At 42.0% G+C, this 12,500-nt stretch overlaps 1 protein-coding gene across 4 annotated transcripts in view; it reads right to left on the bottom strand.

Moving 5' to 3' along the window:
• The window catches only part of mtss1 (MTSS I-BAR domain containing 1), an 83,884-nt gene that overhangs the window by 54,615 nt on the left and 16,769 nt on the right, over positions 1-12,500 (bottom strand). The gene's annotated exons all lie outside the window — the stretch shown is intronic.

The following is a 12,500-nucleotide window of genomic DNA, read 5'->3' as shown; positions in this document are numbered from 1 at the left end:
CCGCCCAAAATGGGTTAACTGTCCTTTTGCGCAGATCACGCAAACCTCCGCAAAAAGAAAAGGACAATATCGATGGCCTCCAACTGTATGGAATGAGTTCTGTACTGGCCATATATGGAGCGTGTATTGAATGTAAAGGCCAGGGTTTGATGAGGTCAGATCAACATATGGAATGTCAGAACAGGAAGGACGGGTGGGGAAGGATTAACGTAAGGAATGTCAGAACAGGTCAGCTCCATATATATGGAGATCTAAGGGTTTGAGGTCAGATGTAGAGTTGCTGGCCGGCACCATATATGCAGATCTAGGTAATGATCCAGTCTCCATGTATTGTTATCCAAGGTTAGATGAGGTCAGTGTTGTGATCTTCATACATGGAGGTGGCCATATATGGTGGCGTAACGTGTCGCGACGCACCATATATGGAGATCTAAGGGTCTTCATGAAGTCACGTAATGTCACGAGGCGTGACCATATATGGAGACGTGATGTCACGAGGTGTGGCCATATATGGAGACATGTCACAAGGCATGACCATATATGGAGGCATGGGTGACGGACGGATGGGACATATAGGTTTTCATTGTAAATGTGAGCTATGGTTGCAATAAAACAGAGAGCAATAAGAGCAATTACAATGAACATTAAAGATCTCAAGACAATTCACGGCAAAAAGCTGTAGTAGTCAAGTTTGTTCCAGATATGTGATGATACTAAAGACTGAAAGCTAAACAAGACAAATGACACACTGCAGACATCACAAGTAGATGTTGTGCTGCTTTCATTTTCAATGGCCAAAAAAACTAATCTGACACACATCTGAGTCATCCTGCCCGTCTCTAATTAGTATACTTCAAGAGGATCACTGACTTGTTTTGATGTTATTTTTGGTGCATGCAGCCTTGTGTGTGTGCGCGAGCGTGCGTGTGTGTGTGAGAGAGAGAGAGAGAGAGAGAGAGAGAGAGAGAGAGAGAGAGAGAGAGAGAGAGAGTGTGCGAGTGCATGACAGAGATACACAGATAGATATAGAGAGAGAGAGAGAGAGAGAGAGAGAGAGAGAGAGAGAGAGAGAGAGAGAGAGAGAGGGGGGGGGGTTATTAACAAAATGAACACATCTAGCAAAATGACGTACTATACAGTGACAGAAGGCTGACTGTGGGTGTGTGCATGTGTGTGTTACTATACTTGTATAGTAGAATTGTATAGTAGAATATATATACGAGTATAGTAGAATATGAGAAATATTAATATACATGCCATGGTGAGGACCATAGTCAGGCTGGGGTTAGGCTAAACTCATTGACTGCCTGTGTTTCTAGTCTAGAACAATCTGCCCACGCTGCCACTGCCAGCCAATCCTTCAAGACCCACAGAATATGTTGCTCTATGACTATGTAAACACCAAATATCTCAAAAGAAAGACAAGTCTCTACTTTCATGTGTATGATAGTGTGTGTGTGCATGCACGTGCGTGTATGCATGTGCGTGTGTGTGTGTGTGTGTGTGTGCGCACTGCGCGTGTGTGCATGCGTGTGTGCAGTCACCTGGCGTGCCCTTCTAATCCTACAATACAATAATCCTTACTTGTTCTACTGCCTAACAGAGAGAGAGATGTGGGGAGAGAGACAGAGAGAGGGAGAGACAGAGACAGAGAGAGGGAGAGACAGAGACAGAGAGAGACAGAGACAGAGACAGAGAGAGACAGAGACAGAGACAGAGACAGAGACAGAGACAGAGACAGAGACAGAGACAGAGAGAGGCAGACAGATCTACACAAGCTCACAACGAGTTGCAAGCTTATAGATCTGCTATTTCCACTAGTGAATGTTCCCTCCAAAATAACAATGCTAGGGTTCAAGACAAGTATAGCCATGCTAATGTAAAAAATAATAAAGTCTGTTGTGTATTCTCTTTAATCTGATTACAGTACGTTTCATCATCGACTCTTCGATCGAGTATTTTTGATGTTTCTCACGCAATTTGTGTAATTTTCTATAAGTAACTCTGTTTTTAGAAAGTACTGCACAAATAAGGTGTATTATTAGTATTGGAGTGGTTCTACTTCCACATTTCATATTTCACATTGCTTCGCCGTCATCTAGCATTGATGGATGGATAGGGTTAGCCAAGGGCTAGCCTGGGCTGAGAGAGAGAGACATACGGGGGTGGGGGGGAGAGAGAGAGAGAGAGAGAGAGAGAGAGGAGGTATTTGAAAGGGGAAAGTAGATAAGGTAACATATCGTTGGGTGGAAACGTCATATGTCCAAAATGTGACTTTTCAGGATTCAAATTGAAAAGCATCAAAAGCAGCAGATCTACAAGCTAAAAAGCGTGTCGCTTCGCGGCGCATTTCGAGCTTGTAGATCTGCTACTTTTGATCCTTTCGTGTGACGCTGTAGTATGATCAAGTAGACCAGTGGTTCTCAACCAGTGGTCCTTGAGGGGGTCTGAGAGGCTAGATCTCATCAAATGGTGGTCTGTGGCTCAAATGCCGAATACATGTGAAAAATGTTTAAAACCACTGCTGTAGTATGATCAAGTAGGACATCGATTTATGAAAAAAACACAAAAAGTTAAAATATGGAGATAAGAGCTTTCTGCCCAACTGCAAAGAAAAAGTAAAACAGGTTTGGGAGCTCAAGGCATGGGGCACAGCAGAGAGAGAGAGAGAGATAGAATGTAGTGACTGTTTTGGGGGGTGTGGCTCTGCAGGTGGTGAGCTGTCTGACAAAATGGTGATTATTTCATTATATATGAACCAGGACCACGATTTCATATGTCCTCCAAAGATCTTCAGCTTGTATCTGCTGTTTTTGAATAGCCATGTATAAATGGATAATGTGGTTAAAATTACACCCTGGAAGAAACCCCAGCCCAGGACCCACTTTGAGAACCACTGCATTACACCACGGACCCTCCATTTGACATACTTTGAACTAATTTCTACACTGTGAAATCTACACTGAGTTGAATAACGCTGAGGTTTCATTTTGGACAACGTTGAGAACCAGTGGTCTAAAAGATGGTCCGCGACCCACAGTGTGAACCACACCGTTTATGGTTAACAAAGAGAGAACATAGACAGACAGACAGACGGTATGTCACTCTGGTGTGATCTTGACCAGCTGTCTGCCATTAACACGCCAATCTGTCTGTCTTTCTATCTGTCTGACACCTCTGAGTCTGCACCACATACTAGAGTAGTGGGAAAGAGAGAGCATGCGTGTGTTTGTTGGGAAAGGGGACATAAAACATATGAGATATGGTCTAATGATGCGAATATTTCATCATTTTAACCAGTGAGCTGAGCATTAATATTCAGTCTGCTGGTTCCTTATTGAGACAGACAGGAGGAAATCTGAGAGGGAGATAGTGTAGGAGAGACAGGGACAGTAGGACAGCTGAGAGACAGACAGTGTAGGAGAGACAGGGACAGTAGGACAGCTGAGAGAGACAGTGTAGGAGAGACAGGGACAGTAGGACAGCTGAGAGAGACAGTGTAGGAGAGACAGGGACAGTAGGACAGCTGAGAGACAGACAGTGTAGGAGAGACAGAGACAGTAGGACAGCTGAGAGAGACAGTGTAGGAGAGACAGGGACAGTAGGACAGCTGAGAGAGACAGTGTAGGAGAGACAGGGACAGTAGGACAGCTGAGAGAGACAGTGTAGGAGAGACAGGGACAGTAGGACAGCTGAGCGACAGACAGTGTAGGAGAGACAGGGACAGTAGGACAGCTGAGAGACGGACAGTGTAGGAGAGACAGGGACAGTAGGACAGCTGAGAGACAGTGTAGGAGAGACAGGGACAGTAGGACAGCTGAGAGACAGACACAGGTAAGGTGTTGTAGTACTGCAGTGGTGTTTGCATACTACTACTGACCAATAAAAGCAAACAGAGTCTGAAGGAAGGACATTAAGAGGGTAAGCAGGGTAAAGGAGAGAAAGGGTTATGTAACGCTATGCAAATATGAGAGAGAGAGAGAGAGAGAGAGAGAGAGAGAGAGAGAGAGAGTTAGGGGGAGAGAAAGAGGGGTAGGGCATCAGGGCATCTGAAATTGTGACATGGTTGGTTAAACACATTGCAAAATCAGCTGTATTAGATTTAGAAAGAAAGTCTATAGAAACAGTCCCGCAGCTCTCACAAGGTGATTTGTCTTATGTCATCATTTAGCGCGGCAGCAGTCTCTGACAAACAGCTACTCAGGCCTTCATCAGCCATATTAACAGCAGAGCACGCTCAGATCGAGACTTCTGTCCCCTAGTATTTGGATACCGGAATTAGAAAGAAAGATCCAGGCATGCAAACATTAACCTGACTCCGCCAGATGGGGCAGCAGAGAGTACACTGGGTTCCCCCCTCCTGCTCCCATCTGGGAACTCTCAGGCAGACTTGATGCTCCGGCCACCAAATGGCCTGGCCAATCTTCAGGACTGTGAAGAAAGAATGCTCCGGGCAGCGGGCTCCACCTCCACCCCTGGCTCAGACACCACCGACCCTCTCACCCCCCCCCCCCCCCCCCCCAAAAGCTACACTTTTGCATGTCTGAAGAGAATTCAGACATGCAAACGCCCAGAATCCAAACACAAAAGGAGAGGGGAGGCCAGCAGGTTCATAGTACAGTATATTTATAGACCATATATCAGTTCATTATGCTGATGATGACATCGTTCAAATACGGCAGGGAACAGTACTCAAATGCGCAAACACCAGATTGATTTATCATCAGAGAGAGAGGGGGGGGGGGGGGCAGAGGGTAACAGATACAGTAGGTCAAATGGTTATTGAATATTGATCTTCTTAGGCCTAGGCAGTAGGCAGGGCTGTCCCTGACTCGAATCAGAGTCGGGAGTTAAAGTTTTCAACTTTTCATATAGAAAATAGGTCTTTGTGACCTTATTGGAGGCTACAATTACAAGTATTTCAGGAACTTTCCGTGCTGATTTAGAGCACATTACATAGTGAAGTGATGAATATGTTTTGAACATTTAAAAGCAATTAACTACGCATTAAAGCATACTACGTGACAGCAGAGTGCATTAATCAACACATATTTGAGTGACAATTAATCATCAGGCTAAATGTCATGCATGGCGGTGGGTGACAGCTCTGCCTAAGAGATAGAACACAAGTCATGTTGTCACCTGTCTTTTTGGAAAGTCTTTTCCACTTGCCTTCCTTGTGGTTCCCGTCCTAACCTAACCGTCTCCTCCACACTTACACAGATAAGCTGTTTGTTTATTTTTTTAAAGCCAAACCCTTCAAAGCAAAAGTGAAACCGTTTTCTTACTTTTAAGGTGGTTGCACACTGGACGCGTTTTTTCGGAAAACCGACGGAAAAACGCAGCTAAAAATCAGAAAAAAGTAAAAACGCGTTTACATATCATCCAGAGTGCAGCGCCAGCCATCACCCTGCCTTTGAAGTTAACATTAAACTATGTGGGGGGCTCTGGTGGTCCACTCATACCCCATCTGAGGGTTACAGCCTGGGTTCCTACACATTTGGAATTTCAAAATTCCATATTATTTCCATAATCAGTCATCCAGACTCTAATTTCAGGCCCATGGGTCGCTCACCAGGCAAGCTGCGGCCGAAAAAAAACGAGGTGTGGAAAAAGTTAACGGTTGTGTGTCAAGACTAGTGACTTAAAGCTGCGCCTAAAGGGCTATTCATACTCTAGTTTTAGGTAATAAAGGTGTTACTAACCACCGTTTCGATGGTAACAAGAGAGATGTGATGGGGTGAGTTAGTTGCTTATCACCGCGGCGTGATGTCATGGTGTAGTTTCCGGTGATCACCTAATAGTAGAGTATGAATAGGCCTTAAGGCGTCAACAGCATTAGCTAGAATCACCTACCGGGCAGTGACCGTGCGGTGTAACACACACACACACCCAACGATACTGTATTACTGATGCTTAGTATCTGTTGAGCAAACCTTTACTCATAACAGATAGGATGTCCATTTCCTGGCAGAGTATGCGCGCGTGCGTGCGTGTTCACACCCATGTTTACCTGTGGCAACCTGTTTTCCTGTCTCTCACACACACACACACACACACACACACACACACACACACACACACACACACACACACACACACACACACACACACACACACACACACACACACACACACACACACACACACACACACACACACACACACACACACACACACACACACACACACACACACACACACAAACACACGGAATTAAAAGGGAAGCAGATCTTTCCTTTGGAATCTTTCTTATCAACTCAGAATGTAAGAGAAGCAAGATAGAAGGTGTACTGGTAGGATGGAGTGTGTAATCACAGAGAGAGAGGGTGTGTAGGAGGAGAATAAAGTGGTAGCATGAGTCTGATTCTAAGGAGACGAGAGCACAGAGTTATGACATGGAGGGAGTGAGGGTGAGATTAAATGCTTTATCGCACACTTTATGGCTGTAAATGAAATGTGTAGCCAAAACAGAAAACATATGCTGATCATTGAGCAACTTGTGAAAGGCCTGGCCTTGCACGTGCATACATAGACATCAAAGGGGGCTTGAGCCCATGTCCTATTTCCCGGCCCTCTGCAAATGCCTTTTAGGGAATTTCAGCCCATGCCTCTCTAACATTCTCTGTATGTCTCTGGAAAGGACACTATTACTTTTACTACGACTACTTGTGCAAATTCAGTAGTGTAGACAGAAGCAAAGCAAAGAGAGCATTTTGGGTTAATGTTCCCTCCAGAATATGGCGGCTGGAGTGTGTGTGCAGTGCAAGAGGTCAACAAAAGTTCATCACAATTATATTTGGCCACAATAATCTTATTGGCAGCAGTGTTGTTTTTGTTGACTGAAACTAAAACTAAAAATGTTCGTCAACTGCCCTTTTTCACTGAGGAAAACAAAATAAAAACAAAATAAAAATGAGCTACGATGACTAAAACGATGACTAAATATACTGACAATTTTGTCAACAAATAAAAACTAGATAAAAACTAAGCTATGATGACTAAAACTAAAACTAAATATAATGACATTTTTATCAACAAATAAAAACTATACTAAAATGCCAGGGAGGGACTAGTGGACAAGAGTAGAACTAAAAGACAAGTCCATTTATATTTCTAAATTACTTCTAAATGATCTATTCTACACGCCCGCAATTGTGCGTGCGTGCAGGTGTGTGTGTGTTTGTGTGCGTGTGTGGTAGTCTGGGAGCCGTGGGGGTGAACATGGTTCGTCAGATAAAGTTTTTTTCTCAACTGATTCTTGTAGCTTGGGGTCACTTCTTAACAATAATCAAGAGCATGCCCAGTGATATCCCTTGAGCATTTTTAGTTATTAAGCCCTTAATGCCCGAAACACAAACAAATCCCCGAAAATAAAGCTTTATATTATTTAATGCAAAAATACTTGGTCTAAATGCATCACATTTTCTTTCTACAGTGTTTATGAATGTGGATATGCACAATGTATTTGATTTATGATTAATGCATTATTAATTAATGCATATTAACCCCTTCATGCCTGAAAACCCCCAAATCCCATAAAATATATTTGTGTAGGGCCCTTGCCCTACACAAATAGCCCTTTCTTTTTGGTGTGTTTATCCATGAATGTGGATATGTACATCCATCCATCCATCCATCTTCAACCGCTTATTTGTAGTCGGGTTGCGTGGGCAACAGCTCCACCAAAGAGCTCCAGACTTAAGTGGTTGTAATGAAAGGTAGAAAAGAAAAGCAGCGCACCGTGGCCCAAAATGGTTGAAAATCTGTCAACATGTTACAATTCTTTTTCATGCGGGCCTCGACGCGTCATCATGCATCGCATTTTCGTTCAAAGGAAGTAATTAATTATGGACTTTTGATATAAAAATACACACAAATTGACATTTTCCCATTGTTTTGGCATAGATTGGATTGGATATGCTCTAAAAGTGTGAAAAACATATTTTTCATTTCCCTATGTCTTTAAGGTTTGTGCAGACCCACGTCACCCACTGTTCCCCCATGGTGGATCTGAATTCTGAACACTTGGACAGCAATTATGTATCCTTTTTTCAACCCAGTGGGTTATATTAAGTTTTCCATCATGCTCGCTTGAAGCACAATTAGGTAATTGTGCTCCTATTCAGGCACACCATTTAAATGGCTTGGTTGAATGCTTCTGAAAGTTCTTCTGATTGTAATTCTACTTCGTCAATGTTCAAGTAGCCTATGTTATTTCAGTATATGGACTGCTGAGCTTAATAAACAGCCCTGAAATTCAGAGCACCTGATTGCACCTCTTGAATTGTTAAACGGTGACCCCAAGTTACAAGAATCAGTTGAGAATCATCTGATGAAACCACGTCAGAGTGGTTGACCTGGACATTGTTCTGTAACTAGATGTTGATGTTGTCTTGTTAGTCTATAGGCTACTAGCCTGGTAAACCAACCACCCTGTAAGTAGGCTACTGCATGGGTTCAGTTGGTTGAACTGAACCCAATCATTTGGTGTTGTCTTGTTGTACTGTACTGGGATCAGTAGTTAAACAGGATGCAAGCATCGATATTTCTGTGACTGGTTATGGTTCCAAATATATTTGCAGATTCAATCAAAACATGTTCCATTCTAGTCCGGGAACCGAAGGGTGATTTTTGGCTGAACGTGGTTTCTTCAGATAAAGTTTTTTTGTCAACTGATTCTTGTAGCTTGAGGTCACCTCTTAATAATTCAAGAGGGTGCCCAGTGATATCCCTTGGGCATTTTTTGTTATTAGCCCTTTAATGCCCGAAACACAAAAGAATCCACCCAAAATAGAGTTTTTTGGTATTTCATGCAAAATACTTGGTCTAAATGCATCAACTTTGAATTCTACAGTGTTTATGAATGTGGATATGCAATCCACATTGTATAAATGTATAAAATGTATGATTAATGCATTATTTATTAATGCATATTATTAACCCCTTCATGCCTGGAAACCACAACATGCCATAAAATATATCTTTTGAGAATGAGATTGTATGCACAATAATCAAGTCAAATGTATCAAATCTGCTTTCTACCATCTGTATTAGTGAAACTGTAGCATATTTCTTTTCAGGTTGAAGATGGTGGCAACAACAGCCAAATCCAATTCAAATGATACACTCCAAAGTGTATGACCTAAATTATATCTATTCAATGGTCATCGTACTCCTGTCTAGTGACTGTGATGTTCATGTGGAGGACGCCCTTGCCTATGAGCTGGCACCAGTCTTAACTGCCATGTTCACAGAGGATGGAATGCAAATGTAAATACCTTTATTGAAAGGATAAGCCCCTTGAGATGCATCAAGGGGCTCTCATTAGAAGCATGGGGGTCTCTCATTAGAAGCATGAGCACGGTGTTAGAAGATGAGTGAAAATCGATTCTTTAAATACATTGAAAAGAAGTGATTGATCTAATTCAGAAAGCCACGTCCACATTGAAGACGTCACTTCGGGAGGAATGCTGCTGATGCAGATGTCACTGTCATTGATGTATCAGACCTTTGGACCATCCAGCTGATGTCAACCACATTCCTGTCTGACAGTGATGTCTACCTAATCTTCGAGATATAGGTCTACTGTGAAGTCTGTGATTACATCATGGTCATGATCAGGTCAGTCAGCAGAGATGCCAGGGAGACGGGGGTCAGCTAGAAATACCATGTCCTATCATGATATATCTCCTCCAATCACTGTAGCTACAAACAGCCGCCTTTTGAGGTCTGATTTCCACACTCCTCATCTTGTGCTATAGGCATTCCAGCAAGTGCCATCTGGACCTTCAGGTCCTGTTCAGTTAAGGAAACTATGGAGGAAACTAGAATACTAGTCTGTATATGTTTGTGTGTTTTGTGTTTTCTTGCATACATGTGTATTGTCATGTGAAGAAATGTAAAAATAAAGTTTACAAAAAAAAAAAAAACAGCTGCACTACCATCAACAGATTAATTGAGAATGTATAGATCCCCCACTTTTAAACATCTTTGTGGCAAAATGTTGATGGGCATCTTACACCAGCATGAGACGAGAGTAGTTTGGATGGAAAAAGACAGATCTATCAGGCCACTGAGCCCTACCAATCTACCTAAAGACCTGCAGTAATAAGTGTAATAAAGTAATAAAAGTAATAAGTGTAATAAAGTAATAAGTGATCGAGTTAATTCATAGGAAAGGAGGTGTGGTGGACATGACCACTTCCAAATAAGCATTTATTTTGGAATGCAAATTTGTTGCTTTTGCATTAATTATTGTAGGCCTATTTTATGGGCTTTTGCTGTGTTAAGCATGATGGGGTTAATATCTAAAAAATGCCCTATTCTGAAATCAAATATATTGTACATATCCACATTCATGCGGATAAACACTCTAGAAAGCTAATTTGATGCATTTAAACAATATATTTTATGGGATTTGGGGGTTTGAGGCATGAAGGGGTTAATATGCATTAATTAATAATGCATTCATCATAAATCTACTACATTGTGCCTATCCACATCCACAAACGCATGTAGAAAGCAAATTTGATGTATTTAGACCAAGTAATTCGCATGAAATACCATACAACTTTATATTCAGGGATTTGTTAGTATTTCAGGCATTAAGGGGTTAATAACTAAATTTGCCCAAGGGACATCACTGGGCACCCTCTTGAATTCGTGAGAGGTGACCCCAAGCTACAAGAATCAGTTGAGAAATAAACTTTATCTGACGAAACCACGTTCAGCCCCACGGCTCCCGGACTATTCCTGGATCTGGATGTATTTCTTACAATTGTGTTTTTCATCAAAAGGATGACAGAAAATGCTATGTGAAATATTCTTTTAGATTAGATCGAAACATATTGGCTGACAAAAAAGTAAAGGGCTAAAATAATTGTCAGACTAAAACTAGACTAAAATGTCAACAGTTTTTGTTGACCAAAACTAGACAAATACATTTACGGATTATTGGACTAAGATTAAGACTAAAATGCTCGACTTTGTCGACTAAAACGTGACTAAATAAAAATAGGATGAGTTCGACTAAATACTATAAAAACTAACAACGGTGATTGAAACTGGACTAAGACTGAGACTAAATTTAAAAATAGCCAACAAAAACACTGATTGGCAGCAGTATAAATATTTAACTCTAGAGATTATTGTTATTACTTAATTTACAAAAAGTCTACACAATTAGAGAATGTAGAAGAATTGTTATTTTGATCAACGTTTGCCTCTCCAGTGGTACCACATCAATACAGCATGGAATTGTGGACAAGATCTTAAATTTCTTAACGATTAGAATAATATTCTTTAGTTTTGGGTCTGAGTGAGAGGCTAAATCAAATGGTGGTCCGTGGCTCAAATGCTGAAGAAATAATGGACCTTCATATGAAGAGAGTTGAAAACCACCGTTTTAGATTATTCTGCCGTGGGCCGGCACCCCTATAAGGACTTGGTGTGCATAGCATCCTCTTGCTCATCAATAATCACGACATTTATGTTTATATGGTCTCTAGGGTCTCTAGGGTAATGTTCATATGGTCTCTAGGGCTGCCATCATTATATGTTGCTTGATGATTAATTGTCACTCAACTAACCGCGATTAACAATTTAATGACACGCTTTGAATTTGTAAATCATCTATTTACACTATTTTTGGAAATATGTAATTTTTATGTTCAGTTAGTGTAGATTTTCGTCTTACACAAAGACAAATTAAATTCCCATTGACAATGAATGGAGAATTTACGTAATATGTGTCTGAGCAAATCGGTATTTTTTTCACCCTGTAGGTGAGGTGTAGCTAATCCACGGAGGGGTGCCCTGGCCCCTGGGCGCAGCACTTACTGACGTGTACCATTAAGTGCAGTTTTACAATTCAGCACTGATTAGCTACACCTGGCCTACAGGGCACTGCTCCATGGATTTGTCTATACTGGAGGTGTATGGTAGACAGACAGACAGAAAGAGAGACACGCACGGATGAGGGGTGATACAGAGCACTATATCCAAAAGAAATGACAGCAGAGAGCGATGGAAAAGAGAGAGAGAGAGAAACCAGTTAATACTGTTATTCTTTTCTTCTCTAAAGCTATTTAATTTACACCCATACAATGAAGATGCCTGGAAGCACAGGTTAAGAAAATGTGTCCAAATGGTGATCCCTAAATGGGAGAGAGGCAGATAGACCGAGAGAGGCAGATAGACAGAGAGAGGCAGATAGACAGAGAGAGGCAGATAGACAGAGAGAGGCAGATAGACAGAGAGAGGCAGATAGACAGAGAGAGGCAGACAGAGAGAGGCAGACAGACAGAGAGAGGCAGATAGATAGAGAGAGGCAGACAGAGAGAGGCAGACAGACAGAGAGAGGCAGAGAGAGGCAGATAGACCGAGAGAGGCAGATAGACCGAGAGAGGCAGAGAGACCGAGAGAGGCAGATAGACCGAGAGAGGCAGATAGACCGAGAGAGGCAGATAGACCGAGAGAGGCAGATAGACCGAGAGAGG

This window comes from Electrona antarctica, assembly GCF_951216825.1.
Source record: "Electrona antarctica genome assembly, chromosome: 9".
In the NCBI taxonomy this organism is placed as follows: Eukaryota; Metazoa; Chordata; class Actinopteri; order Myctophiformes; family Myctophidae; genus Electrona; species Electrona antarctica.
The sequence above is the reverse complement of the archived record's forward strand: the minus strand, read 5'-3'. Positions and strand labels throughout refer to the sequence as shown.